Source organism: Felis catus, chromosome B3 (genome assembly GCF_018350175.1).
Source record: "Felis catus isolate Fca126 chromosome B3, F.catus_Fca126_mat1.0, whole genome shotgun sequence".
Classification (NCBI taxonomy): Eukaryota; Metazoa; Chordata; class Mammalia; order Carnivora; family Felidae; genus Felis; species Felis catus.
In genome coordinates this window covers 113,963,435-113,980,667 of record NC_058373.1, presented here as the reverse complement: position 1 = coordinate 113,980,667, position 17,233 = coordinate 113,963,435, and the positions used below count along the sequence as shown (strand labels likewise).

Genomic DNA, 17,233 nt, shown 5'->3' with positions numbered 1-17,233 from the left:
CCCAAAAGGAGGGAGATAAAAAATTTACAAGTTTACCAAGTATATGTATTGACTAAGTTAGACAAGAAGTGGGGAGAGAGATTCCAAAAGGGCAGAGGAATGTGACGAGGGGGTTGTGGCTGGGGCTATCATCCTCTCGGAGAAGAGAACAAGATTATTTTTCTTGACGTGTAGGGCTGAGGAAGATTCTAACATTGTGCCCCCACCTCTACCATTTTCCTAGTTTACCATTTTTTAATTTTAAATTTCCTTTTAGAACTAGAATGACTTGATTTTCAAAACTTTGAGGAGTGGGTGGTGAAAGGAAACAAGAATTAGGAGAAACATAGCATGATGGGGACGTGGAGCCAGATGAAGAGAGAGCAGAGGACAAGAAAGGAGAAGACCTATTATACAATGACAGGGGGAAGGAAGAGAAGAGGCGTGTTGGAAGTCAGGAGAGAGAGGGTGGGATAACATTTCACCAGAGGCAGTGTTCTGGTGTGACCCTATGAAAGAAATTCTTCCAGACCCTTGGGTCCAACACACACAATTTGAGAAATGCCATTGGGATGTTTGGTAGACCACACCCATGGAGATATTTTACACTGAACAACTGTGGCCGCAGCAGATGATGGGAAGGGAATGGCTAATTTCATGAACTTTCACAGCTGGAACAAGTAAAACTTTTTACTTGATGAGCACAAAACACTGACAAATCATTTTGTATAAGGAGTGGACCAGCAGGAGCAAGTGTTGGTTCAAAAGGAAAATGGTGACGGGTAGTATATTTTTGCTACTACTTTACCAAGAGGAAACTCAGGAGGGGTGGATCTGGTGGGGAAAAAGGGTCTCTGCCTTTGTCACAACAGTTGGCTGGGTGCTACAGCAGCACTGCAGAATTTAGACAGATGACCATTTTGGAGAAATCATGTGATTCCTATGTAAGCTCATCTTGGAGCTGTTAGCTATTTCCAGTCTAACGCTTGAAAGTCTCTTCAGGCTCTTTAAAGATATTTAAATGATGACACATTTTTAAATGTTGTAATAAAGTTCATGGGCTTTTTCCCCCCATTGGTTTAATCATTTTCATATAAAATAGGAAACATCCAGAGTTAACATCTCCCTGTGCCCAAATTTCTGTTGTCTATTGCAATGCTGCATGACACACATGAACAAAGATTACTTAGGGCCAATTTCAGATGGAAAGTTCTCTATCACTTCCAGCTCATAAGGAATAAGCAGAGAAAGGGATGACCAAAACCAAGTCAAACTGGGGGGTTGGGAGGGAGTGGAAGAGTGGGGATCGAAGGGTATCACATGTGGTAGCACAGAGATGTAGCAAAGGAGTCAGAGAGAATTGAATGCCAACCCCAAGCCCTTTCCATGGCTCTGTGAACTGTAGCATGTTACCTAATCTCTTTGGGCCTTCATTTCTTCATTTGTAACAGTACCTGTCTCATAGGGTTGTTAGGCAACATGAACTCCTATAGGTAATGAAGGCAAAGCAGTGTACGTATTAGGCACTCAGTAAATGATGGCTATTCTTATTCTTGGACACATGCCAAGTCAGAGCCCACTTCACTAGGCCAGATAGGAATTTTAGAGAAGCAAGAATTCAAGAGGGTCCAAAGCTACCCTGAGGAGGTCAAGTATTTCACATTTAAAAGGGAGCCCCAGTTCTGACCTAATCATCTGAATTAGAGCCAGAACAAAGTCATCCAGGTGGTTTACAAAGTATGCCTTTGAACTACAGTAGAGCTAGGAGGGTCACTCCCAACAGAAAGGGATCCTTAGGGCTAGCCACACATAGACAAAGAAATGGGAAAAGACCCCCTTCACCTTTGTCTGACTGATCTGATTCTGTTTTCAGTTTTATCTCATAGATTGTTCTGTTTGGGTTCAAAACTGATAGTGACCTTCAGTCATCCTAAAAAATCCCAGGCTTCTTGGTTAGTCTTTTTTATTATAGAAGTAAGTTAGAGTCGTCGGGCAGCCTTTTTTATTTAGAAGTAAGTTAGGGTCCCCAGATTTGGTAACTAAAACTACAGGATGCCCAGTTAAATTTAAATTTCTGATAAATAATGAATCTTTTTTTAGTGTAAATTGGTCCCAGTACAATATGCACAATATACTTATACTAAAAAATTATTTGTTGTTTATTCAAAATGCAAATTTAACTGACCATCCTACATTTTATCTGGCAACCTTCATCAGTGGCCAAGAAGCTACCCTTTCTAACCTGCAGAGTAGCAAAGCAAAGTCATCTGCCATTCGTAATTAGTACTGCACTGGAAAATACCAGAAAAGAAAAAAAAGTCCCACAGTTTATAGGGCTTTTTACTTCTCAGCAAATACAGTATTAAATTTATAGTATATATATGTATAATATATAATACAGTATATATATATATATATATATATATATATATATATATATATAATATCATTTCCCCACTCAGGGATTTTTTTTTTAAATATCTCAGTCTAGAGCAAAAAAATAACAATGGGAGGGGACTTCCCCTCTGATGGCATGTAAGCAATTGTTGGTAGACAGACATTTGAGACATGACGCTTGTAAGAGCACTGACCTCTTGCTTTTTAAGCTTGTCTAGCAAGGCCAATAAGATTACGTGATGTCCTTCCAAAAATCTCTCCTCTTTATTCTTTATGAAAAAAAAATACATGTACAGAAATTATATTTCCCCAAATGAAGCAGCTTTTGTGGCAGGTTCAATGCCACAAACTACTATGAAATTAACCTTTGGGGCCTAAAGGGCAAAGCCCAGCAGTGCTGGCCATTGTCTCTAGCCACAGCTGCAGACTGGCTATTCACAGTGACCTCAGAGAGAGAGAGGTTGGCCATGTTGTGAACAAGGCCACACAGTAGGTGGACCGCCCATGCAAACAAACAAATGCAAAACTCCCTCTTCCTTGGTTATATCAAAACCAAGTGAGTTCTTTCCTTCCTGATTGAACGCCAACAATATTCCTTACTTTCCAAAATATCCCCAAACAACCCCAGGTTCAAGGTCCTTAGCAACCTAAATTTAGAGATAGGTTTACCCTGTGGAGTCCTGGGAATTTTAAGCAAATGGTACCACTCTTTTTCTTCTCAAACCTCCAATCCACTTCCTGAGTCTACTCAGGTACAGCAATTACCCCTTCAAAGGTTAGCAGCCAATGTTTCAAGGAGTTGTTTTTTTAATCATCTTGAAAGTATTATATTAAACTTCTGAGCCAGGGTACAACAGGCCTTTGGCCAGGTTGACCTGGTCAAATAAATGAAACTGTTTCCAGCTCAACAACCTGGCACAAAAAATGTGCTGGTCAAGGAAGTACTTTTTAAGTCATAGGGAACCAGTAGTGAAAATCCATTGGTGCTTTGATGGTGGCCCAGTGGGTGGTGGCTTCATGGTGAATCATAAAAGAAGAAACTGAAGAAGGAAACTAATCATATCATCTTGGCATAACGTGCACATAAGGGACAGAGTGAAATGAACTGCTTCTCTGGGAAGCCTTCCTTGATACCGTCAAGGGAAGTCAGAGTTTGTGATTCACTTGATCTCCCGGTTTTGACATAGACACACAGAAATAGTTTATACCATGTGACATGTGTATCAATCCATCTTGGATTACTCACTGTTCTCAGAACACATCCCAAGCTTCCCCGTCCCTGAGCCTTTCTTTGCTCACATCTTTCTTCTGAACCACTTCCCAAAGGCTGGCCTTGACTGCTGAAATCCTGCCTATTTGTCAAAGTTCAGCTTTTGAGCTTTTTGAGCTTTGGAAGTAGACTGGGGGCTACTTCTTCTAAAAAGACTCCTTGAAATGGGTCTTTCTTTTGCTTCCAAAGTCCTGGTGTATTTTTCTTTTTCTTCTTGTATGCAGTTACTACATATAATTGGAAGTAACGAAGACTAGATACCCCCACCAATTTCAAAAGCCCGGTGCAGGCAGGGACCAGATCTCATAGAATCTCGTTCAAATGGAGCAAAGGACAGGTACTCAATCTGTGTCAGCAGGATTGACACATTATTAACCATGTCTTTGATTTCTTAGTAACATCTAGAGACAGGAAATCTTTGCTTTGATGACCTTTCTTATACTACACAGTACTTCTATCACAGAACTTATGACATCATATTGAAACTATCATATTACCTGGGAGCCACTGGACTCTAAACTCTAAGGCAGGGCCCTTGTTTCACTCATCTGTGTGTCTGCAGTGCCTAATATAAAATCTGAAAATGAGAGGCCATGTAAATAAATCTTTGATGAGATGTTCAAAGCGGGCTATAAGCTCTTTGAGGGAAGGATCCATACATTCCCATCTTCTGCACCTTCTCCTTATAATCAAGAAGGACTCATTGATGTTGATATAAGGTAGGTTCTAGAGCAAACAGTTTCTCTGTTCATTCAAATAAGTCATACTATTCGATGAGCAAAAATATGGAAAATCTTCCTAAATACAAATGCTATTCTCAAGTCTTCATGTACTTTGAGAAACCCAAGACTTCGTTGTTTCAAAGGACTTGTTGGGTGGCCCTCTTCCCTAGCCAAAGAGAGCCTCAAAAATTTATTTTGCACTTGAGCATGACCTGCATTCCAATTATGATTATTTTGTATTTTCAAACTAAGTCCAGTTAAAGTTGTAAAAACTGGAATATGGTGATGGTGATCTAGCTCTCTAAATTGACTAAAAATCATCAACTGAATTCACAGTAAGTGGATGTATATTATGTAAATCACACCCCAACACATCTGTAAAAAAATTAACTTCAATGACTCAACAACAGGGAAAATATCTTATTTTTCATTTTGCCCTCCAGGGTCTACCCTACTAACAGCGTGGCTGTTCCTTGTTAGCCAGGAGGTGCATCCACGCTGGCCGAAGTGGCCAGTCAGGTCACCAAATGTAAACAGCTCTGCAGAGGTCACCACAAAGGCGCTGTTGTTCTATCTCATAGCCGAGAAGGAAAGGAGAGTCGCCATGGAATATCTACTCTCTCTTGCATCCCTAATTAGAAACATGTGGAAGAGGGCCCACCCACGGGTCAAATCAGCTAGAAAGGCCTCCTTTTCTTCTGCCTAATGTTGCATGTTGGCTAAAGTCAGACCTCTCCAAGGGCCTGCCATAGGAATGGTTTCAAATTATAGATGTATCTACAAAGGCCACCATCAAAGCACCAATGGATTTTCACTAGTGGCTCCCCATGATCTGAAAAACACTTCCTTGACCAGCACATAATTAGTGCCAGGTTGGTACATATGACATATGGTAATTTGTCCAGTCCAACCTGACCATGGGCTTGTTGCATCCTGGCCCGAATCATACACTGCTCAGACCCCCATGGGTAGGTGAAATGCAGAACTCACAAAACACACAAGCTCTAGGCAGCACCTTGGCAATAAAGATCAAACAAATGTCTGCATTCTTTCTTGTAAGGCATTTATATTTTGGTTCTTTTCATTTTACAATTGCACCAGTATCTAAGCTGTCTCAGCGAGATAGAAAGAAAGTGAATGAGAAATTATATAAACTCTATTCATTAATGCCCTAAAGAAAATGTCCTATTAGTTGAAGATGTTATTTATTGTAGTGTTCTCCAAAGAGCAATGCTGCTGTTCTCATTCAGAAAAGTCCCAGTAAATATTCACTTTTCTTCAAACTCCAGGAGACAGTGACTTGTTTTAGTAGGAGAAAATTGATATAAAGTCTGTATAAATAAAACCAAAGTTTTACTTTGGGTCTAAAGAGCTACAAAAGCAGACAGACCAAATTATTTAAACACACTAAAATGGTCTTTAAAACACACACACACACACACACACACACACACACACACACACACGCACACACACACACAGGGCGTCTGGGTAGCTCAGTCAGTTGAACGACTGACTTCGGCTCAGGTCATGATCTCGTGGTTTGTGGGTTCGAGCCCCGCGTCGGGCTCTGTGCTGACAGCTCAGAGCCTGGAGCTTGCTTCAGATTCTGTGTCTCCCTCTCTCTCTGAACCCCCCCCCCCCCCCACACACACACACTCTGTCTCTCTCTCCTTCAAAAATAAACATTAAAACACACACACACACACACACACACACACACACACAGGGAGTAATGCTTGTAGAGACTGTGGTGCTGGCCCAACTTGGGGCCTTTTGCAAAGATCAGATAGTCTAAGAGGCTCGCTTTGATCTGACCAAAGATGGGTATTTAATCTCCTATGTGGAAGATAGCTATAGTTTTTAGATTAATTACCTGACCACAGATCTGCTGCCAAGCTGCTCCAAGTTTCTCTTCCTAATGTGAAATAAAATGGTCATGTACTTTACACCACGTGGTAGAGCCAGCTTGTGTCATAGAATATGCATTTCTTCTGCACTCATTTACCAAGACATAAAAGGTCAGTGCATCATTCACGTGCATTGAGAGCAATGATCGGTCTATACTCCGTTGTCTCTTCTGAGTTTTGCCAGACAGAGGACAATTCATGGGAAGAAAGTGTGAAAACCAGAGAGAGTTAATTTTGCATATCAAGAGTTATCTTCTTGGTTGAGATGCACACCTAAAATGAGACAAAGATTAAAAGGCCTTCTGGGGCAACACAAAGTGTCTTTAGCTGGTGTTCTACAGAAAACCAAGTGGGTTCTGGCAGCTGGATGGTGGTGCTAATAGGTGGGGAAAGGGAGCCATATTTAGAACCTATGGTTCCAGTTACAATGGTTGTGTGCTCTACAGGAAAGTGATCACCATCGCCTGTCATAGAGACCAAAAGATCAAAACTGGGACACACTGGCTGATCCTGAATGAATTTCCAACCCTTCCTGTGTCTCTGCTGCCTCAACCATTAAAACATAAATAAATATACCCACCCACTTTGGTGTGAAGTGAGGTTGCATCACCTTTTTGGCTCCATAATCAAGACATGTCTTGTTAATATTACACTGCTCTGTAGAATCAAGCATGTGGAAGCTTTGGGCTTCCAATATATGAATGAATGCCAGTAACCATGTGGTCAGCAGCCAAATATGAAATCAGATTCTCTGAAAAGAGGCAAGCATTTTAGGTCTGCCTTTCAAGAAGCTGCAGCCACACCCAACTACTAAGGTCTAAACGGAAGTGACTTAACACCATTTGGCCGCATTTTCTTTGGCTGGCCCGTGCCTCTATGACCACCTCCAAGAGAGGTCTGAACAGGGCGAGGGGTCTGAAGGAGTACACAGGGGTCAGAGGGCTGGGGTGGGGATAAGAGAGGACATAGTGGAGTAGCAGTAAACGGGGCAGTGAAATGTCCTTTGAGCAAATGTTTCTTTTTTTCTAGGCAGAATGATTACAGGGAACTTGCTGTCAGCACTCTTGGACTAATCTTTCCAGACACTTCTCTGAAGAGTGAATGACTCCGATCAAACCCTCCCCACATCAGCAGTTGAGGATGTGGAGGAGGAATTTTAGAAGCTTGTGATTCACTCCTCTGGCACAAGCACTTGTTAGCTCCTAAGCTTAAGCTGCCTGGCATGGAAAGGCTACAGTAATCAGAGACCACAAGGGTCTTTATGCTTCTTGCTCCCTGACTTCAGAATAGCCAACAGAAAAAGAAGGAAGCCAGTAGCTATGAATCCTGGTCCTGAACAGTCCTAGCTATTGTCACATGTATGCCTTCTATCAGCAAAACCATTTACATCACTCCAGACCTATCCCCACCTGACAATCTCCTTGACTGTCACCCAACCTATGATGGTTCTAGGGGAATTGTAGGCCAAAAGTGAAGGATTCCTTTGTTCCCATCTCTATGATAGGACGACATGTGGTCCTGAGTGCCAAGGTACTAAGATAAGAGGGGTGCTCAAAATGCCCAGATGGCTGGAGAATAAAAACCCGGAGAACAGAGCCAAGTTTGCACAGCAGACAAGGGCCACTGTGGCCAGGGCTGGAAGCACAGTGCTTGTCGTCCACAGGCAGCAGCGGAACTAAAGGGAAGCAATCCCCCAACTCAGCTGGTGGGAGTTGGGCAACTTCCCAGCTGGAAGGAGCTCTCAAACACATCCCTGTAAGCTACCCACGAAAGACAGAGATGCCGTTAAAAACAACAAACAAAAGGAGCCGCTAATCAAGAGGAACTTCAGACTTAAGAATGGGATTCAGTCATCCTTCCAGAAAGATGCATGTCTGGACCAAGGCCCAAGAGCATGACATTCAGCTGCTGTACCCCTCTTTGGGGCCCAAGTTTGGAGGCACTGAAAGAAGAAGACACTCACAAAGGAGGCAGATGGGAAAGCCCCATACACATGCAGTGTGGTTCCCATACAGAAGATTAGAATTCATCAGGTATAAGCAATCACAATTGTAATAGGCTGCTTAGAACTGAAGTCATGTTTTGAATAAGAAACCAGCAAAGACCTCAAAACTTCTATCATTCCCTTTCCCTCTAAACTTTGAAACAGAGCCGTTTGGCGACTGATGCACACCACCGGAAATCAGCATCACTGAGTTGGAACCACCTCAGGTTCTGACTCCTCAAGACACCCCAAGCAAGGACTTTTTTCTGTGGTTAGCAAAACAAAGGTATTTTGCATAGATAACCCAAATGGCTTAATCCTTCTCTTCCAAGCTTAATATTTATAACTAGGCTGATTTGTTAATAATGGCCCCTCCCTCCATTTCTTTCCTAATATTTTCACTACTATCCAAATTCTTCTTAGCAATATTTTATCTTCCACTGATTCTTCAGATAGAAAAGCTCTGACATTGCCAAGTGAATCAAACAGAGTAAGACAGTGAAAGAGAGAAACCGTAAAAGCTTGAGGATTCTGCTGGCAAAATCTTTACATCATGGAAAGAACTGGAAGGAATGGATAGCCACGCTGTTAGTAGGGTAGACCCAGGAGGGCAAAATGAAAAAGATAAGATGTTTTCCCTGTTGTTGAGTCATCGACGTTAATTTTTTTTTATAGACGTACTGGGGTATAACTTACATAATATAAATTCACTCCCTGTAAGTATCTGACTCAATGATTTTTAGTCCACTGAGAGAGCTATTGGGCTTTGAGAACTATTGAAGTGGTTTCTAGGGTTGAGCTGTTTCTTCCTTTTTTTTTTTTTCCTGAAAGTCCAACTGCCTTAGTTCAGGAGAAAAAGAGGTGTACCTGTTAACCCAGCCACTGTCAGATGACAACAGGTTTAAGACTGAAGGGTCTGCATTGTCTCTGAAAACTTAACTTTCCCATCAACTTTGCCTTGATGGCTGGATGGGACAAAGGTAAAGCAAGAGTCTTCATTAGACTTTAGTATGCAATGTGTTTTAAACGGGAAGACAGTAGAAAAGCAGAATGATGGATTGGTTCTACATTCTGCTTTAAACTTGCGGGGCTACCAAGCAACTTAGAAGCTCCAGGGAACTGCATTCTGCTCTTCCCACTCATTTCGGTAGTGCCAGTACTGACTAAGTGACTCAGTCTTCCTGATCAGAAGGAGCTGCTCTGTGTATACCTTACCCTTGGGTACAACACCGTTCACCAGCGCTTGTGTTTTTTTAAACACATTTCTCCTCTACGGGGCTACTGTCTATATGGAGTGGGGCTTTTGTGGATGAACAGCACTCAGTTAACCCCACAAATGGACAAAATAATATTTGATTGACACAACACAAGTTAAAATAACAGCTGAGTTTCAATGGGTTGCTTTGCTGAATTCTGATATGTTTGGGGCCAATATCTATTTCCTTCTTTTTTCATCCTACCCTTGCACCCCTGTCCCCATGACATCAACGACTATGTGTAGAGTCTTCTAAACAGCCTGGTGCTATTTTAAGTATGGTTACAGAGGGGGGTAAGATGATCTTGAGCTCTGAGATAGCATGAGGATTGCAATAGGAACAGGATACCCTTTGAAAAGAGAATGCAAGCTCTTCATCAGAGCAAGAATTCAGGATGTCCTAGGTCACTGTTGGTGGCATTGTCATTTATTACTGGCTACAGAACACAGTGGCCAGATTTCCTGGAAATAAAAAAGGCTTTTTTTCCTGAATTTTCTCTGGACGTAAACAATTATCTATTTGCAAGAGATGAGGGGGAAAAGGCATACACATGTATCAGAACTTTGAGCCTTTAAAAACAGTCATTGGGGCGCCTGGGTGGCTCAGTCGGTTGAGCATCTGACTCTTGATTTCGGCTCAGGTCACGATCTCACAGTTCATGAGACTGAGCCTCTTGTAGGGCTTCCGCACTGATAGCACAAAGCTTGCTTGGGATTCTCTCTTTCCCTCTCTTTCTGCCCCTCCCTCACTCATGCTCTCTTGCTCTTTCTCTCTCAAAATAAATAAACTTTATAAATAAATAAACAAACAAACAAACAAATAAATAGGGGCACCTGGGTGGCTCAGTCAGTTGGGCATCCAACTTCAACTCAGGTCATGATCTCGTGGTCCATGAGTTCGAGCCCCGCATTGGGCTCTGTGCTGACAGCTCGAAGCCTGGAGTCTGCTTCAGATTCTGTGTCTCCCTCTCTCTCTCTGCCCCTCCCCTGCTCATGCTCTGTCTGTCTCTCTCTCTCTCTCTCAAAAATAAACAAACATTTTAAAAATGAAAAAAATAATAATTAATTAAATTAAACAGTCATTGTCTGCTTCCCAAATGTCCTACTTAAGTCTCATTTTTTTGGTAATTATTTCCTCTTCAGACAAAGCTTCCTAGGGGTAGTCTGTTAAAATTGGTTTTGTTGACCTTGTCATGTCTTTCCTTTTCTACTAGATTATGTCTTGGGCTGCAGTTAACAAAGTGGACATGTCACCACACTCCCCGCTGCGTTCCTCCACACACAGAAACCTTCTGGAGGGAATGAGTGTCATGCATACCAAGATGAGGTGTACAGGGCTGGACAAATGGGAGATGAGGAGGCACAAGGGACTGGAAGAAATGTACCACTAGTGGGGTACATCTCCAATACAGTGATGATAGACAGGAGCTCCCAGCCGGGGGAACAACATGGCCCAAACTTTCTCCACAGAAGAGGCTGCACCATGACTGCAATGTCTTGGAAAAGTCTGTGAGAGGAAAGTGAAATGGCTCACAAAGGTGTTAGATGGGAAAAAGCAAAAGAAAAGGCTGAACCTGGTTCACAGAAGCAAGGCTGCTTACCACTTTACAGTTTCTTTTGTTCTAGCCAAAGTAGCTTTCCTTAGAGAGGAAAGCCATCAGCTACTTACTCATTTAAAAGACTGCCCTCTTCCCCCTCACATTCAGCCCGACTGGGCTTACCTCAAGCACTCAGACCTGTAATAGTTCTGACAATAGCGTGGAGTTGTCCAATATGTTGTGTTCTGATGTTTTATGTAATTTACAGGCTTTGTGACTTCATAAAAAGCACAAGCACAGAGGATGAAAATGTAAAACATGTAAAAATTCATCAGGTGATAAGAGGAAATCATTTTTGGATGCCTGAGGGGAAAACAGCCCACAATGTTATGATGTAATCCTTTCCATCCTAGAGTGATCAGGATGTCTGATCTTCCTTGTGCCCAACTGAAGATGCCAGAGGAAGAAGACATTTACACAGGACAGATGTGGGCAACCTCATGAGGTTCACAAATCTCCCCAGCGCCTCTGTGAGGCAACCAGCTGATTCAAAACTAATTAAGTTTTAAAGCCTTGAATTCTAGAAAACAGGAATATAAATGAAAGATGTCCATGCCTGACAATGGTGTCAAACTAACACAAAATATAGCAGAATAAAATAACACCTGACAGGAGCACCTGGGTGGCTCAGTCGGCTGAGTGTCTGACTCTTGGTTTCGGGTCATGGTTCATGGGATCAAGCCCCGTGTCAGCCTCTGCATTGACAGCACAGAGCCTGCTTGGGATTCTCCCTCTCTCTCTCTCTCTCTCTCTCTCTCTCTCTCTCTCTGCCCCTCTCCGGCTCGTGCTCTTTCTCTCTCTCTCAAAACAAACAAACAAACAAATAAATAAAAGAAATAAAATAACACCTTACCAAAAAAGATCATATTAATCCAATTATGTTTCCCATGATAGCCAGTCCAGTTGATTTCATACAATATCCTGGCATGTCTAAGAATATTCCTTATATAATGTCATCACATTCTATTCAATTTCCCTGAGCATCACATCTAGAATAACCATTTCCCATGATTATTCCTTTCTTTGGTTAGAGCAACTGTTTAGTGCCCAACACCAGAGGCTCTGTGTCAGTTCCCTCACAAAAACTTGGGCAGGGATCCTGACTCTACCACAAGTTGCAACATTTTACATTGCATTCTTTAGGGAGATTTAATAAAAGTCATTACAATCTTTATTATTAAGTTAGGAAAATATTGTGGAAGATTCTAAGTGCAGACATAGAAATCCACGCCCCTAGCATGGAGTGCCCTGCAGTGCTATTCTCCAGGTACCTTCCTCTACCCTCTGATTTTCATCTCCAAATACAATGAAAGCTAAATCTAGCAGGCACTATTTGGCTCCTGGAAGATGCAGTGTTGTTTAGTGTCTGGCTTGCTTGGTCTTTGCCTTTTACCTCTTTCTACCTCTCTGTGATTCTCCTTTCTCCTGACTAAAAAACAATGGCTCTTTCCCCTTGGGCCTGCTATTTTCTAATGCATGGCCCTCTGCATCATGAAGCCGGTGATGAGTGATGACCTCACTGTGCTCATTTCTCTGCCAGGCCAGTGCCACTGAGTCGGCTTCTACTTTAATAACTGGAAAGTGGGCAGCAGAAACCCACATGTGATGAGGCTGCTCTGTCTCAAACGCTCCCCATCAGACAGATGAAACAGAGCTGTCTTTCTTGGTGGAGAACACGAGCTATCTTTTATGTCCTCTTAGTTAATGAAGGGTCTTGCTGTAAGAATAGCTTTCCCAGTCCATTAGCAAGATAATTCTCTGAAGAATCTGTGAACACTTCCAAGAACTAAATACGGAACACCAATCTTCAAGTGGCAGGAACGAAATAAAATCGAACGATGCAGCATCAGAGATATGTTCAGAGGCCTGGGAGGGAGATAACTGGGGTTATGATACAACAGCAAGGATTTTTCCCTCTGTTTTATAAGCACCCTCTCAGGATTGTCTATGAGCTGAGATCAATAGCAGCTTTTCCAATAGAAAGTGCATTTGGTTTCAATTCACTTTCATAACAACAGAGACTAATGCTTAGCAAGATGGAGAACATTAAACCCTATTGTTCAGGCTGAGGAATGACTGGCTTGGGTGGCAGGAAGCAGAACAGCCTCTTCTCTGGACAAGAAAATGCCTGTGGGTAACAAACCTCATTCCCAAACAGTCTTCTTCTTCTTCTTCTTTAATGACAGTGAAAGAAAATCAAAGAATCATCTCAAATCATAGAAGTGGAAGGGATCTCAAAAAAAAAAAAAATCATCATCTAGAGGAGGACTCAGCCTCCTCTAGAATGTTTTTGTTTCTTAAATAATTATATAAACCCCAAGGCATTGTGATTTAATAAGGTCTAAGGGTCTAGCAAAGTATTTTATAAATTATTTTCCTAAGCCCCTTGTGGAAACTTTTATTATCTTAAATAACGAGAAAATGAATGGGATTCTTTAAGATTTGCAGCTTTAAGATTTTAGAGGTTGTGAAGTAGAAAAGGTGGGAATTGGATCCAAGTTGTATTCTTTTGGCAAAAGAAAAGACCCACGCCATTGGTTCATGTCTCACATGACCAGCAACTCACTCTCTATCACTGTAATTATTCAAAAATATCCCGCAAGTTACATTCCCTTTTCTCTCACTGATGGAAAGAAAGGCATATTGGATAAGCTAATACAATGGAAGAATTCTGACATAAAAAAATGTCCTAATGAAGGGTTCTTCAGGAAAAACAAAAACAAAAACAAAAACACCCCAAAAAACCAACCACCCAAATGGGGAATTATGTAATTTTATCCTTGTATTATTCAGAAAATGGCAAGGGGGAAAATGCCATCCACTGTGTGTTCCTTGAGAACTTCCAATCAAGGGCTCTAGCCATTTAAAAACATGTTTCCTGGCCTCAGACTGGCTATAAATAAATTTAATAGGGATGAAAAAAAAATCACCGCATCATTTACAGTTCTCTCTCAACTCCAGCTGACAAAAATCCACTCCAGATGTTTGTTTTGCAAGAACAACAGCAAGAGGGTGAACTTCAATCGTGAGGATGAAAGTCCCAGAAGAAGGGGGTGTGTTTGAAGAGAAAGGGACAGCCAGGTTGGCAGAGAGGGTGTGGACAAACCTGGTTTGATACTGATTTAACAGAAACACGGTAATTAATTTATTTTGTGTGTAAGAAATCCAGTTTATTAGCCTTTCCCCTGTCTCATCACCCCTTTCAAAGCCACAGGGGCTTGGCTGGTGAAGCCTGAAATGGTTGTTTCATAACCTTTGCTTTTAAATTAAACAAATGACCTCAGATTTTGGAGCAGTTGTTGACTCAGGGGAAAGTATGCCATTAAAAGTGTGCCAGAAACAGATTTAATTGGTACAAGTCCCAAAAAGTGCTCGAAAGAGAACAGGCTTCCCGCATATAGATTTCAGGGAAATTACTCAAAGGCCGCACAGCTTTGTCAGAATTTGAGATGTGAAACAAGGCAGCTGAAAGACTCCATATCAAAAGGGTAAATTCAATTCAGGAGATATTAATCTGATTACCTAAGCAAGGCCGCGAATCGGATATGCTCCATTGTGCGCTCTTGTTCAACCTGGACAGCTGGAGGAGCCAATAGCTTCCTTTTCCCCGACATATAATTAAGTTTTAAGAGATGATCGAGTTACGGATACAAAGTTTTAAGAAATATTTCATTCAGGAGTGGTATTTACAGTGCTAGCCTGTTGCAAGAGACATTGTTCACTTTATTTCCTTGAGCCACACTGGAGAGTGTGTGGATCAGGGCCTAGGGGCTTGGTGTTTGTGTTTCAGGCTACAATAAACGCCCTCTGTGCACCTGCCTGGAGGAAAAACCAGTCCAGCCGCCTCCCAAGACAAAAGGGCCCTGTATTAAGTGCTGAAAACCCAGACGTGAACTGACCCTGTCAAATTCCAGCTAGAAAAAAAAAATCAATATTTTTTTCCAACCCCAAAGAAGTTGTCATGTAGGTTTCTGGCTTTCCTTTCTCATCCTCATGGAGTCTGAACAACAGTGATCTGTCAGCAGAAGTCACTTTCTTTCTCACGAGTCTCCTCACCTTTCTAGATTCCTTTCCTGATGGCGCAATCCATTGCCTGGCATACTGTAAGCTGTCCTCCAGTGATCAACATATACTCCCACTCTTTCTCCACCAGGCCCTTCCCCTGGAACTTCACCTCTAAGGATGTATGTCTTTCCAAAGAGATAGCGTTACTAACTTACATGTTTTCAAAGATTTCCCAAACACCTGCTCATCACCAATTGCATATACACTTAGAACTGCAGGAATGTTTATCAGTAGGGCAGAATATCAAGATGACACTGTGCCATGCCCGTCGTGGTTCCCAATGCTAGTTGGGCAAAGGCCTTAGCGGGTCATGCATACTAATTGCAGAGGACTCCTCCAGAGAGCTGTTCGGCTTGGACTCGTTCTAGAATTAGTCATGCTAGTCTCGGCTGATCTGTGCATTCTCGTGAAGAAAAGGGATTTCTCATGAACTTGGGAACCCAACTACATGAGGTTTCATTTGTGAAATTTCACTGGCGGCATGGGTAACTTTACCCCCATACACAGATGAATAAACTAACTAAGAAGCACAAGGTGGTTCCCTCAACTTGAGAATGCAACTTGGTTACAAAACCAGAAAAGGATCCATTAATTGCAATCTCCTACTTCTCTAAGCCAGCCCTGAATAGAGGACAAAATTAATGAAATCATGATTTTGATAATTATTGAAAACTGCCATACATGGTAAGGCTTTGGCTGCAAACCGTTTTTGAATATATTTGCTGATGAACAGCTAAACCCCCTTTAAGGGTTAACAGCTTTCTCAAGGTTGCCTCAACAGCATCTCCAAACTCTGACCCTGAGGGACAGGAAAACCAGATGATCAGCACAGGAAAGCCAGGTTCCCTAACATGACTATTCCAGCAGGATGTGCTTAATTGTTTGTGTCTGGAGTGAGCATAGGAACCAAGTGCAGTTTATCTGATGTGGTGCTCATGAAACAGCTGGCCAAAAAAAACAGTCACCCACCACAGGTGCTAAGCTGCACAGAGCTACCTTGGCCATCCGGGCCAGTTCTCAGTGAAACATGGGGCTGATTTACAGCCTGTAGTTTTATGAGTGATGGAGGCTGTCTGTTGGCTGATATAGGGCCCTGCATACCTGTGACTCAGGACAGAATGGTCAGGGAGTCCATCTTCATCGTGTCCTAATACCCTAAGATGGTGGCCCAAGACACCCAAAGGTCCTGATGGTCTCTCCTCTCCATGAGTGCCCCACACATCTACAATCTGCCTCTCACATCCTGGTACCTCACCAAGTGCTATGCTCAGTGTGATTTTCACTGTGTGTGGACCTCTTTTCTGGGCTTTCCTATCTTTTCCTGTCCTAGCCATTGTAGCACAATACATACAACCTGTTTAGATGTAAGGTTTGGCTCCATTACTGTATGAAGGAATTCTAGGATTCCAAGATAAGGTTGACAAAAATTAGAATTAACCTTTATGTTCTAGAGGGTAGAGGCCAACCCTGATCTTATTCTTGTTATCCCCTGAACACCTAGCAAGTTTTTATATTATAGATGCTTCATATGTGAATGAATGAACAACTGAAAGAATGGAGCCAATGCTCAAGTTTTAGGTTGATTCTCATTCTTTTGGGGAAAGTAAGGAGCTTTGCAATGAAAAGGAGGGGATACATTTGAACTGTCCCCATGACATCAGTGGCAGGCATATAGATCATGACTCATTGCGATGTGGGAAGAAAATGTTTGAATCTATTTCATTTTTTAAAACCTCTATTTCTGGTGTGTTTTATATAATAGTATAGTAGTTCTACATTTTAGAGATAGCAATTTTACATATTTTGGGGTCGTGTGCCTAAAAACCATGAGTTGTGGATTCAAAAAAAATGTGAAGATTGCTGTTCTACATAACCAATATAATAGTGATAGTGACAAAGAGATGTGCTAAAATGCTCATAGAGGGTTTGGTCCAGCCTGGGGTTTGCTTTGTTCATCTTTATTTTTAAAAAAAAAATTTTTTTTAATATAATTTATTGTCAAATTGGTTTCCATACTACACCCAGTGCTCATCCCAACAAATGCCCTCCTCAA

At 41.9% G+C, this 17,233-nt stretch overlaps 1 protein-coding gene and 1 long non-coding RNA gene across 12 annotated transcripts in view; one reads left to right on the top strand and one right to left on the bottom strand.

Moving 5' to 3' along the window:
- The window catches only part of RAD51B (RAD51 paralog B), a 687,198-nt gene that overhangs the window by 242,872 nt on the left and 427,093 nt on the right, over positions 1–17,233 (bottom strand). The window lies entirely within an intron of this gene.
- Positions 4,172–11,813, top strand: LOC123386119. Its single transcript, XR_006599721.1, has 3 exons — positions 4,172–4,365; positions 7,308–8,548; positions 10,732–11,813. It is a non-coding gene; the product is annotated as an uncharacterized LOC123386119 (long non-coding RNA).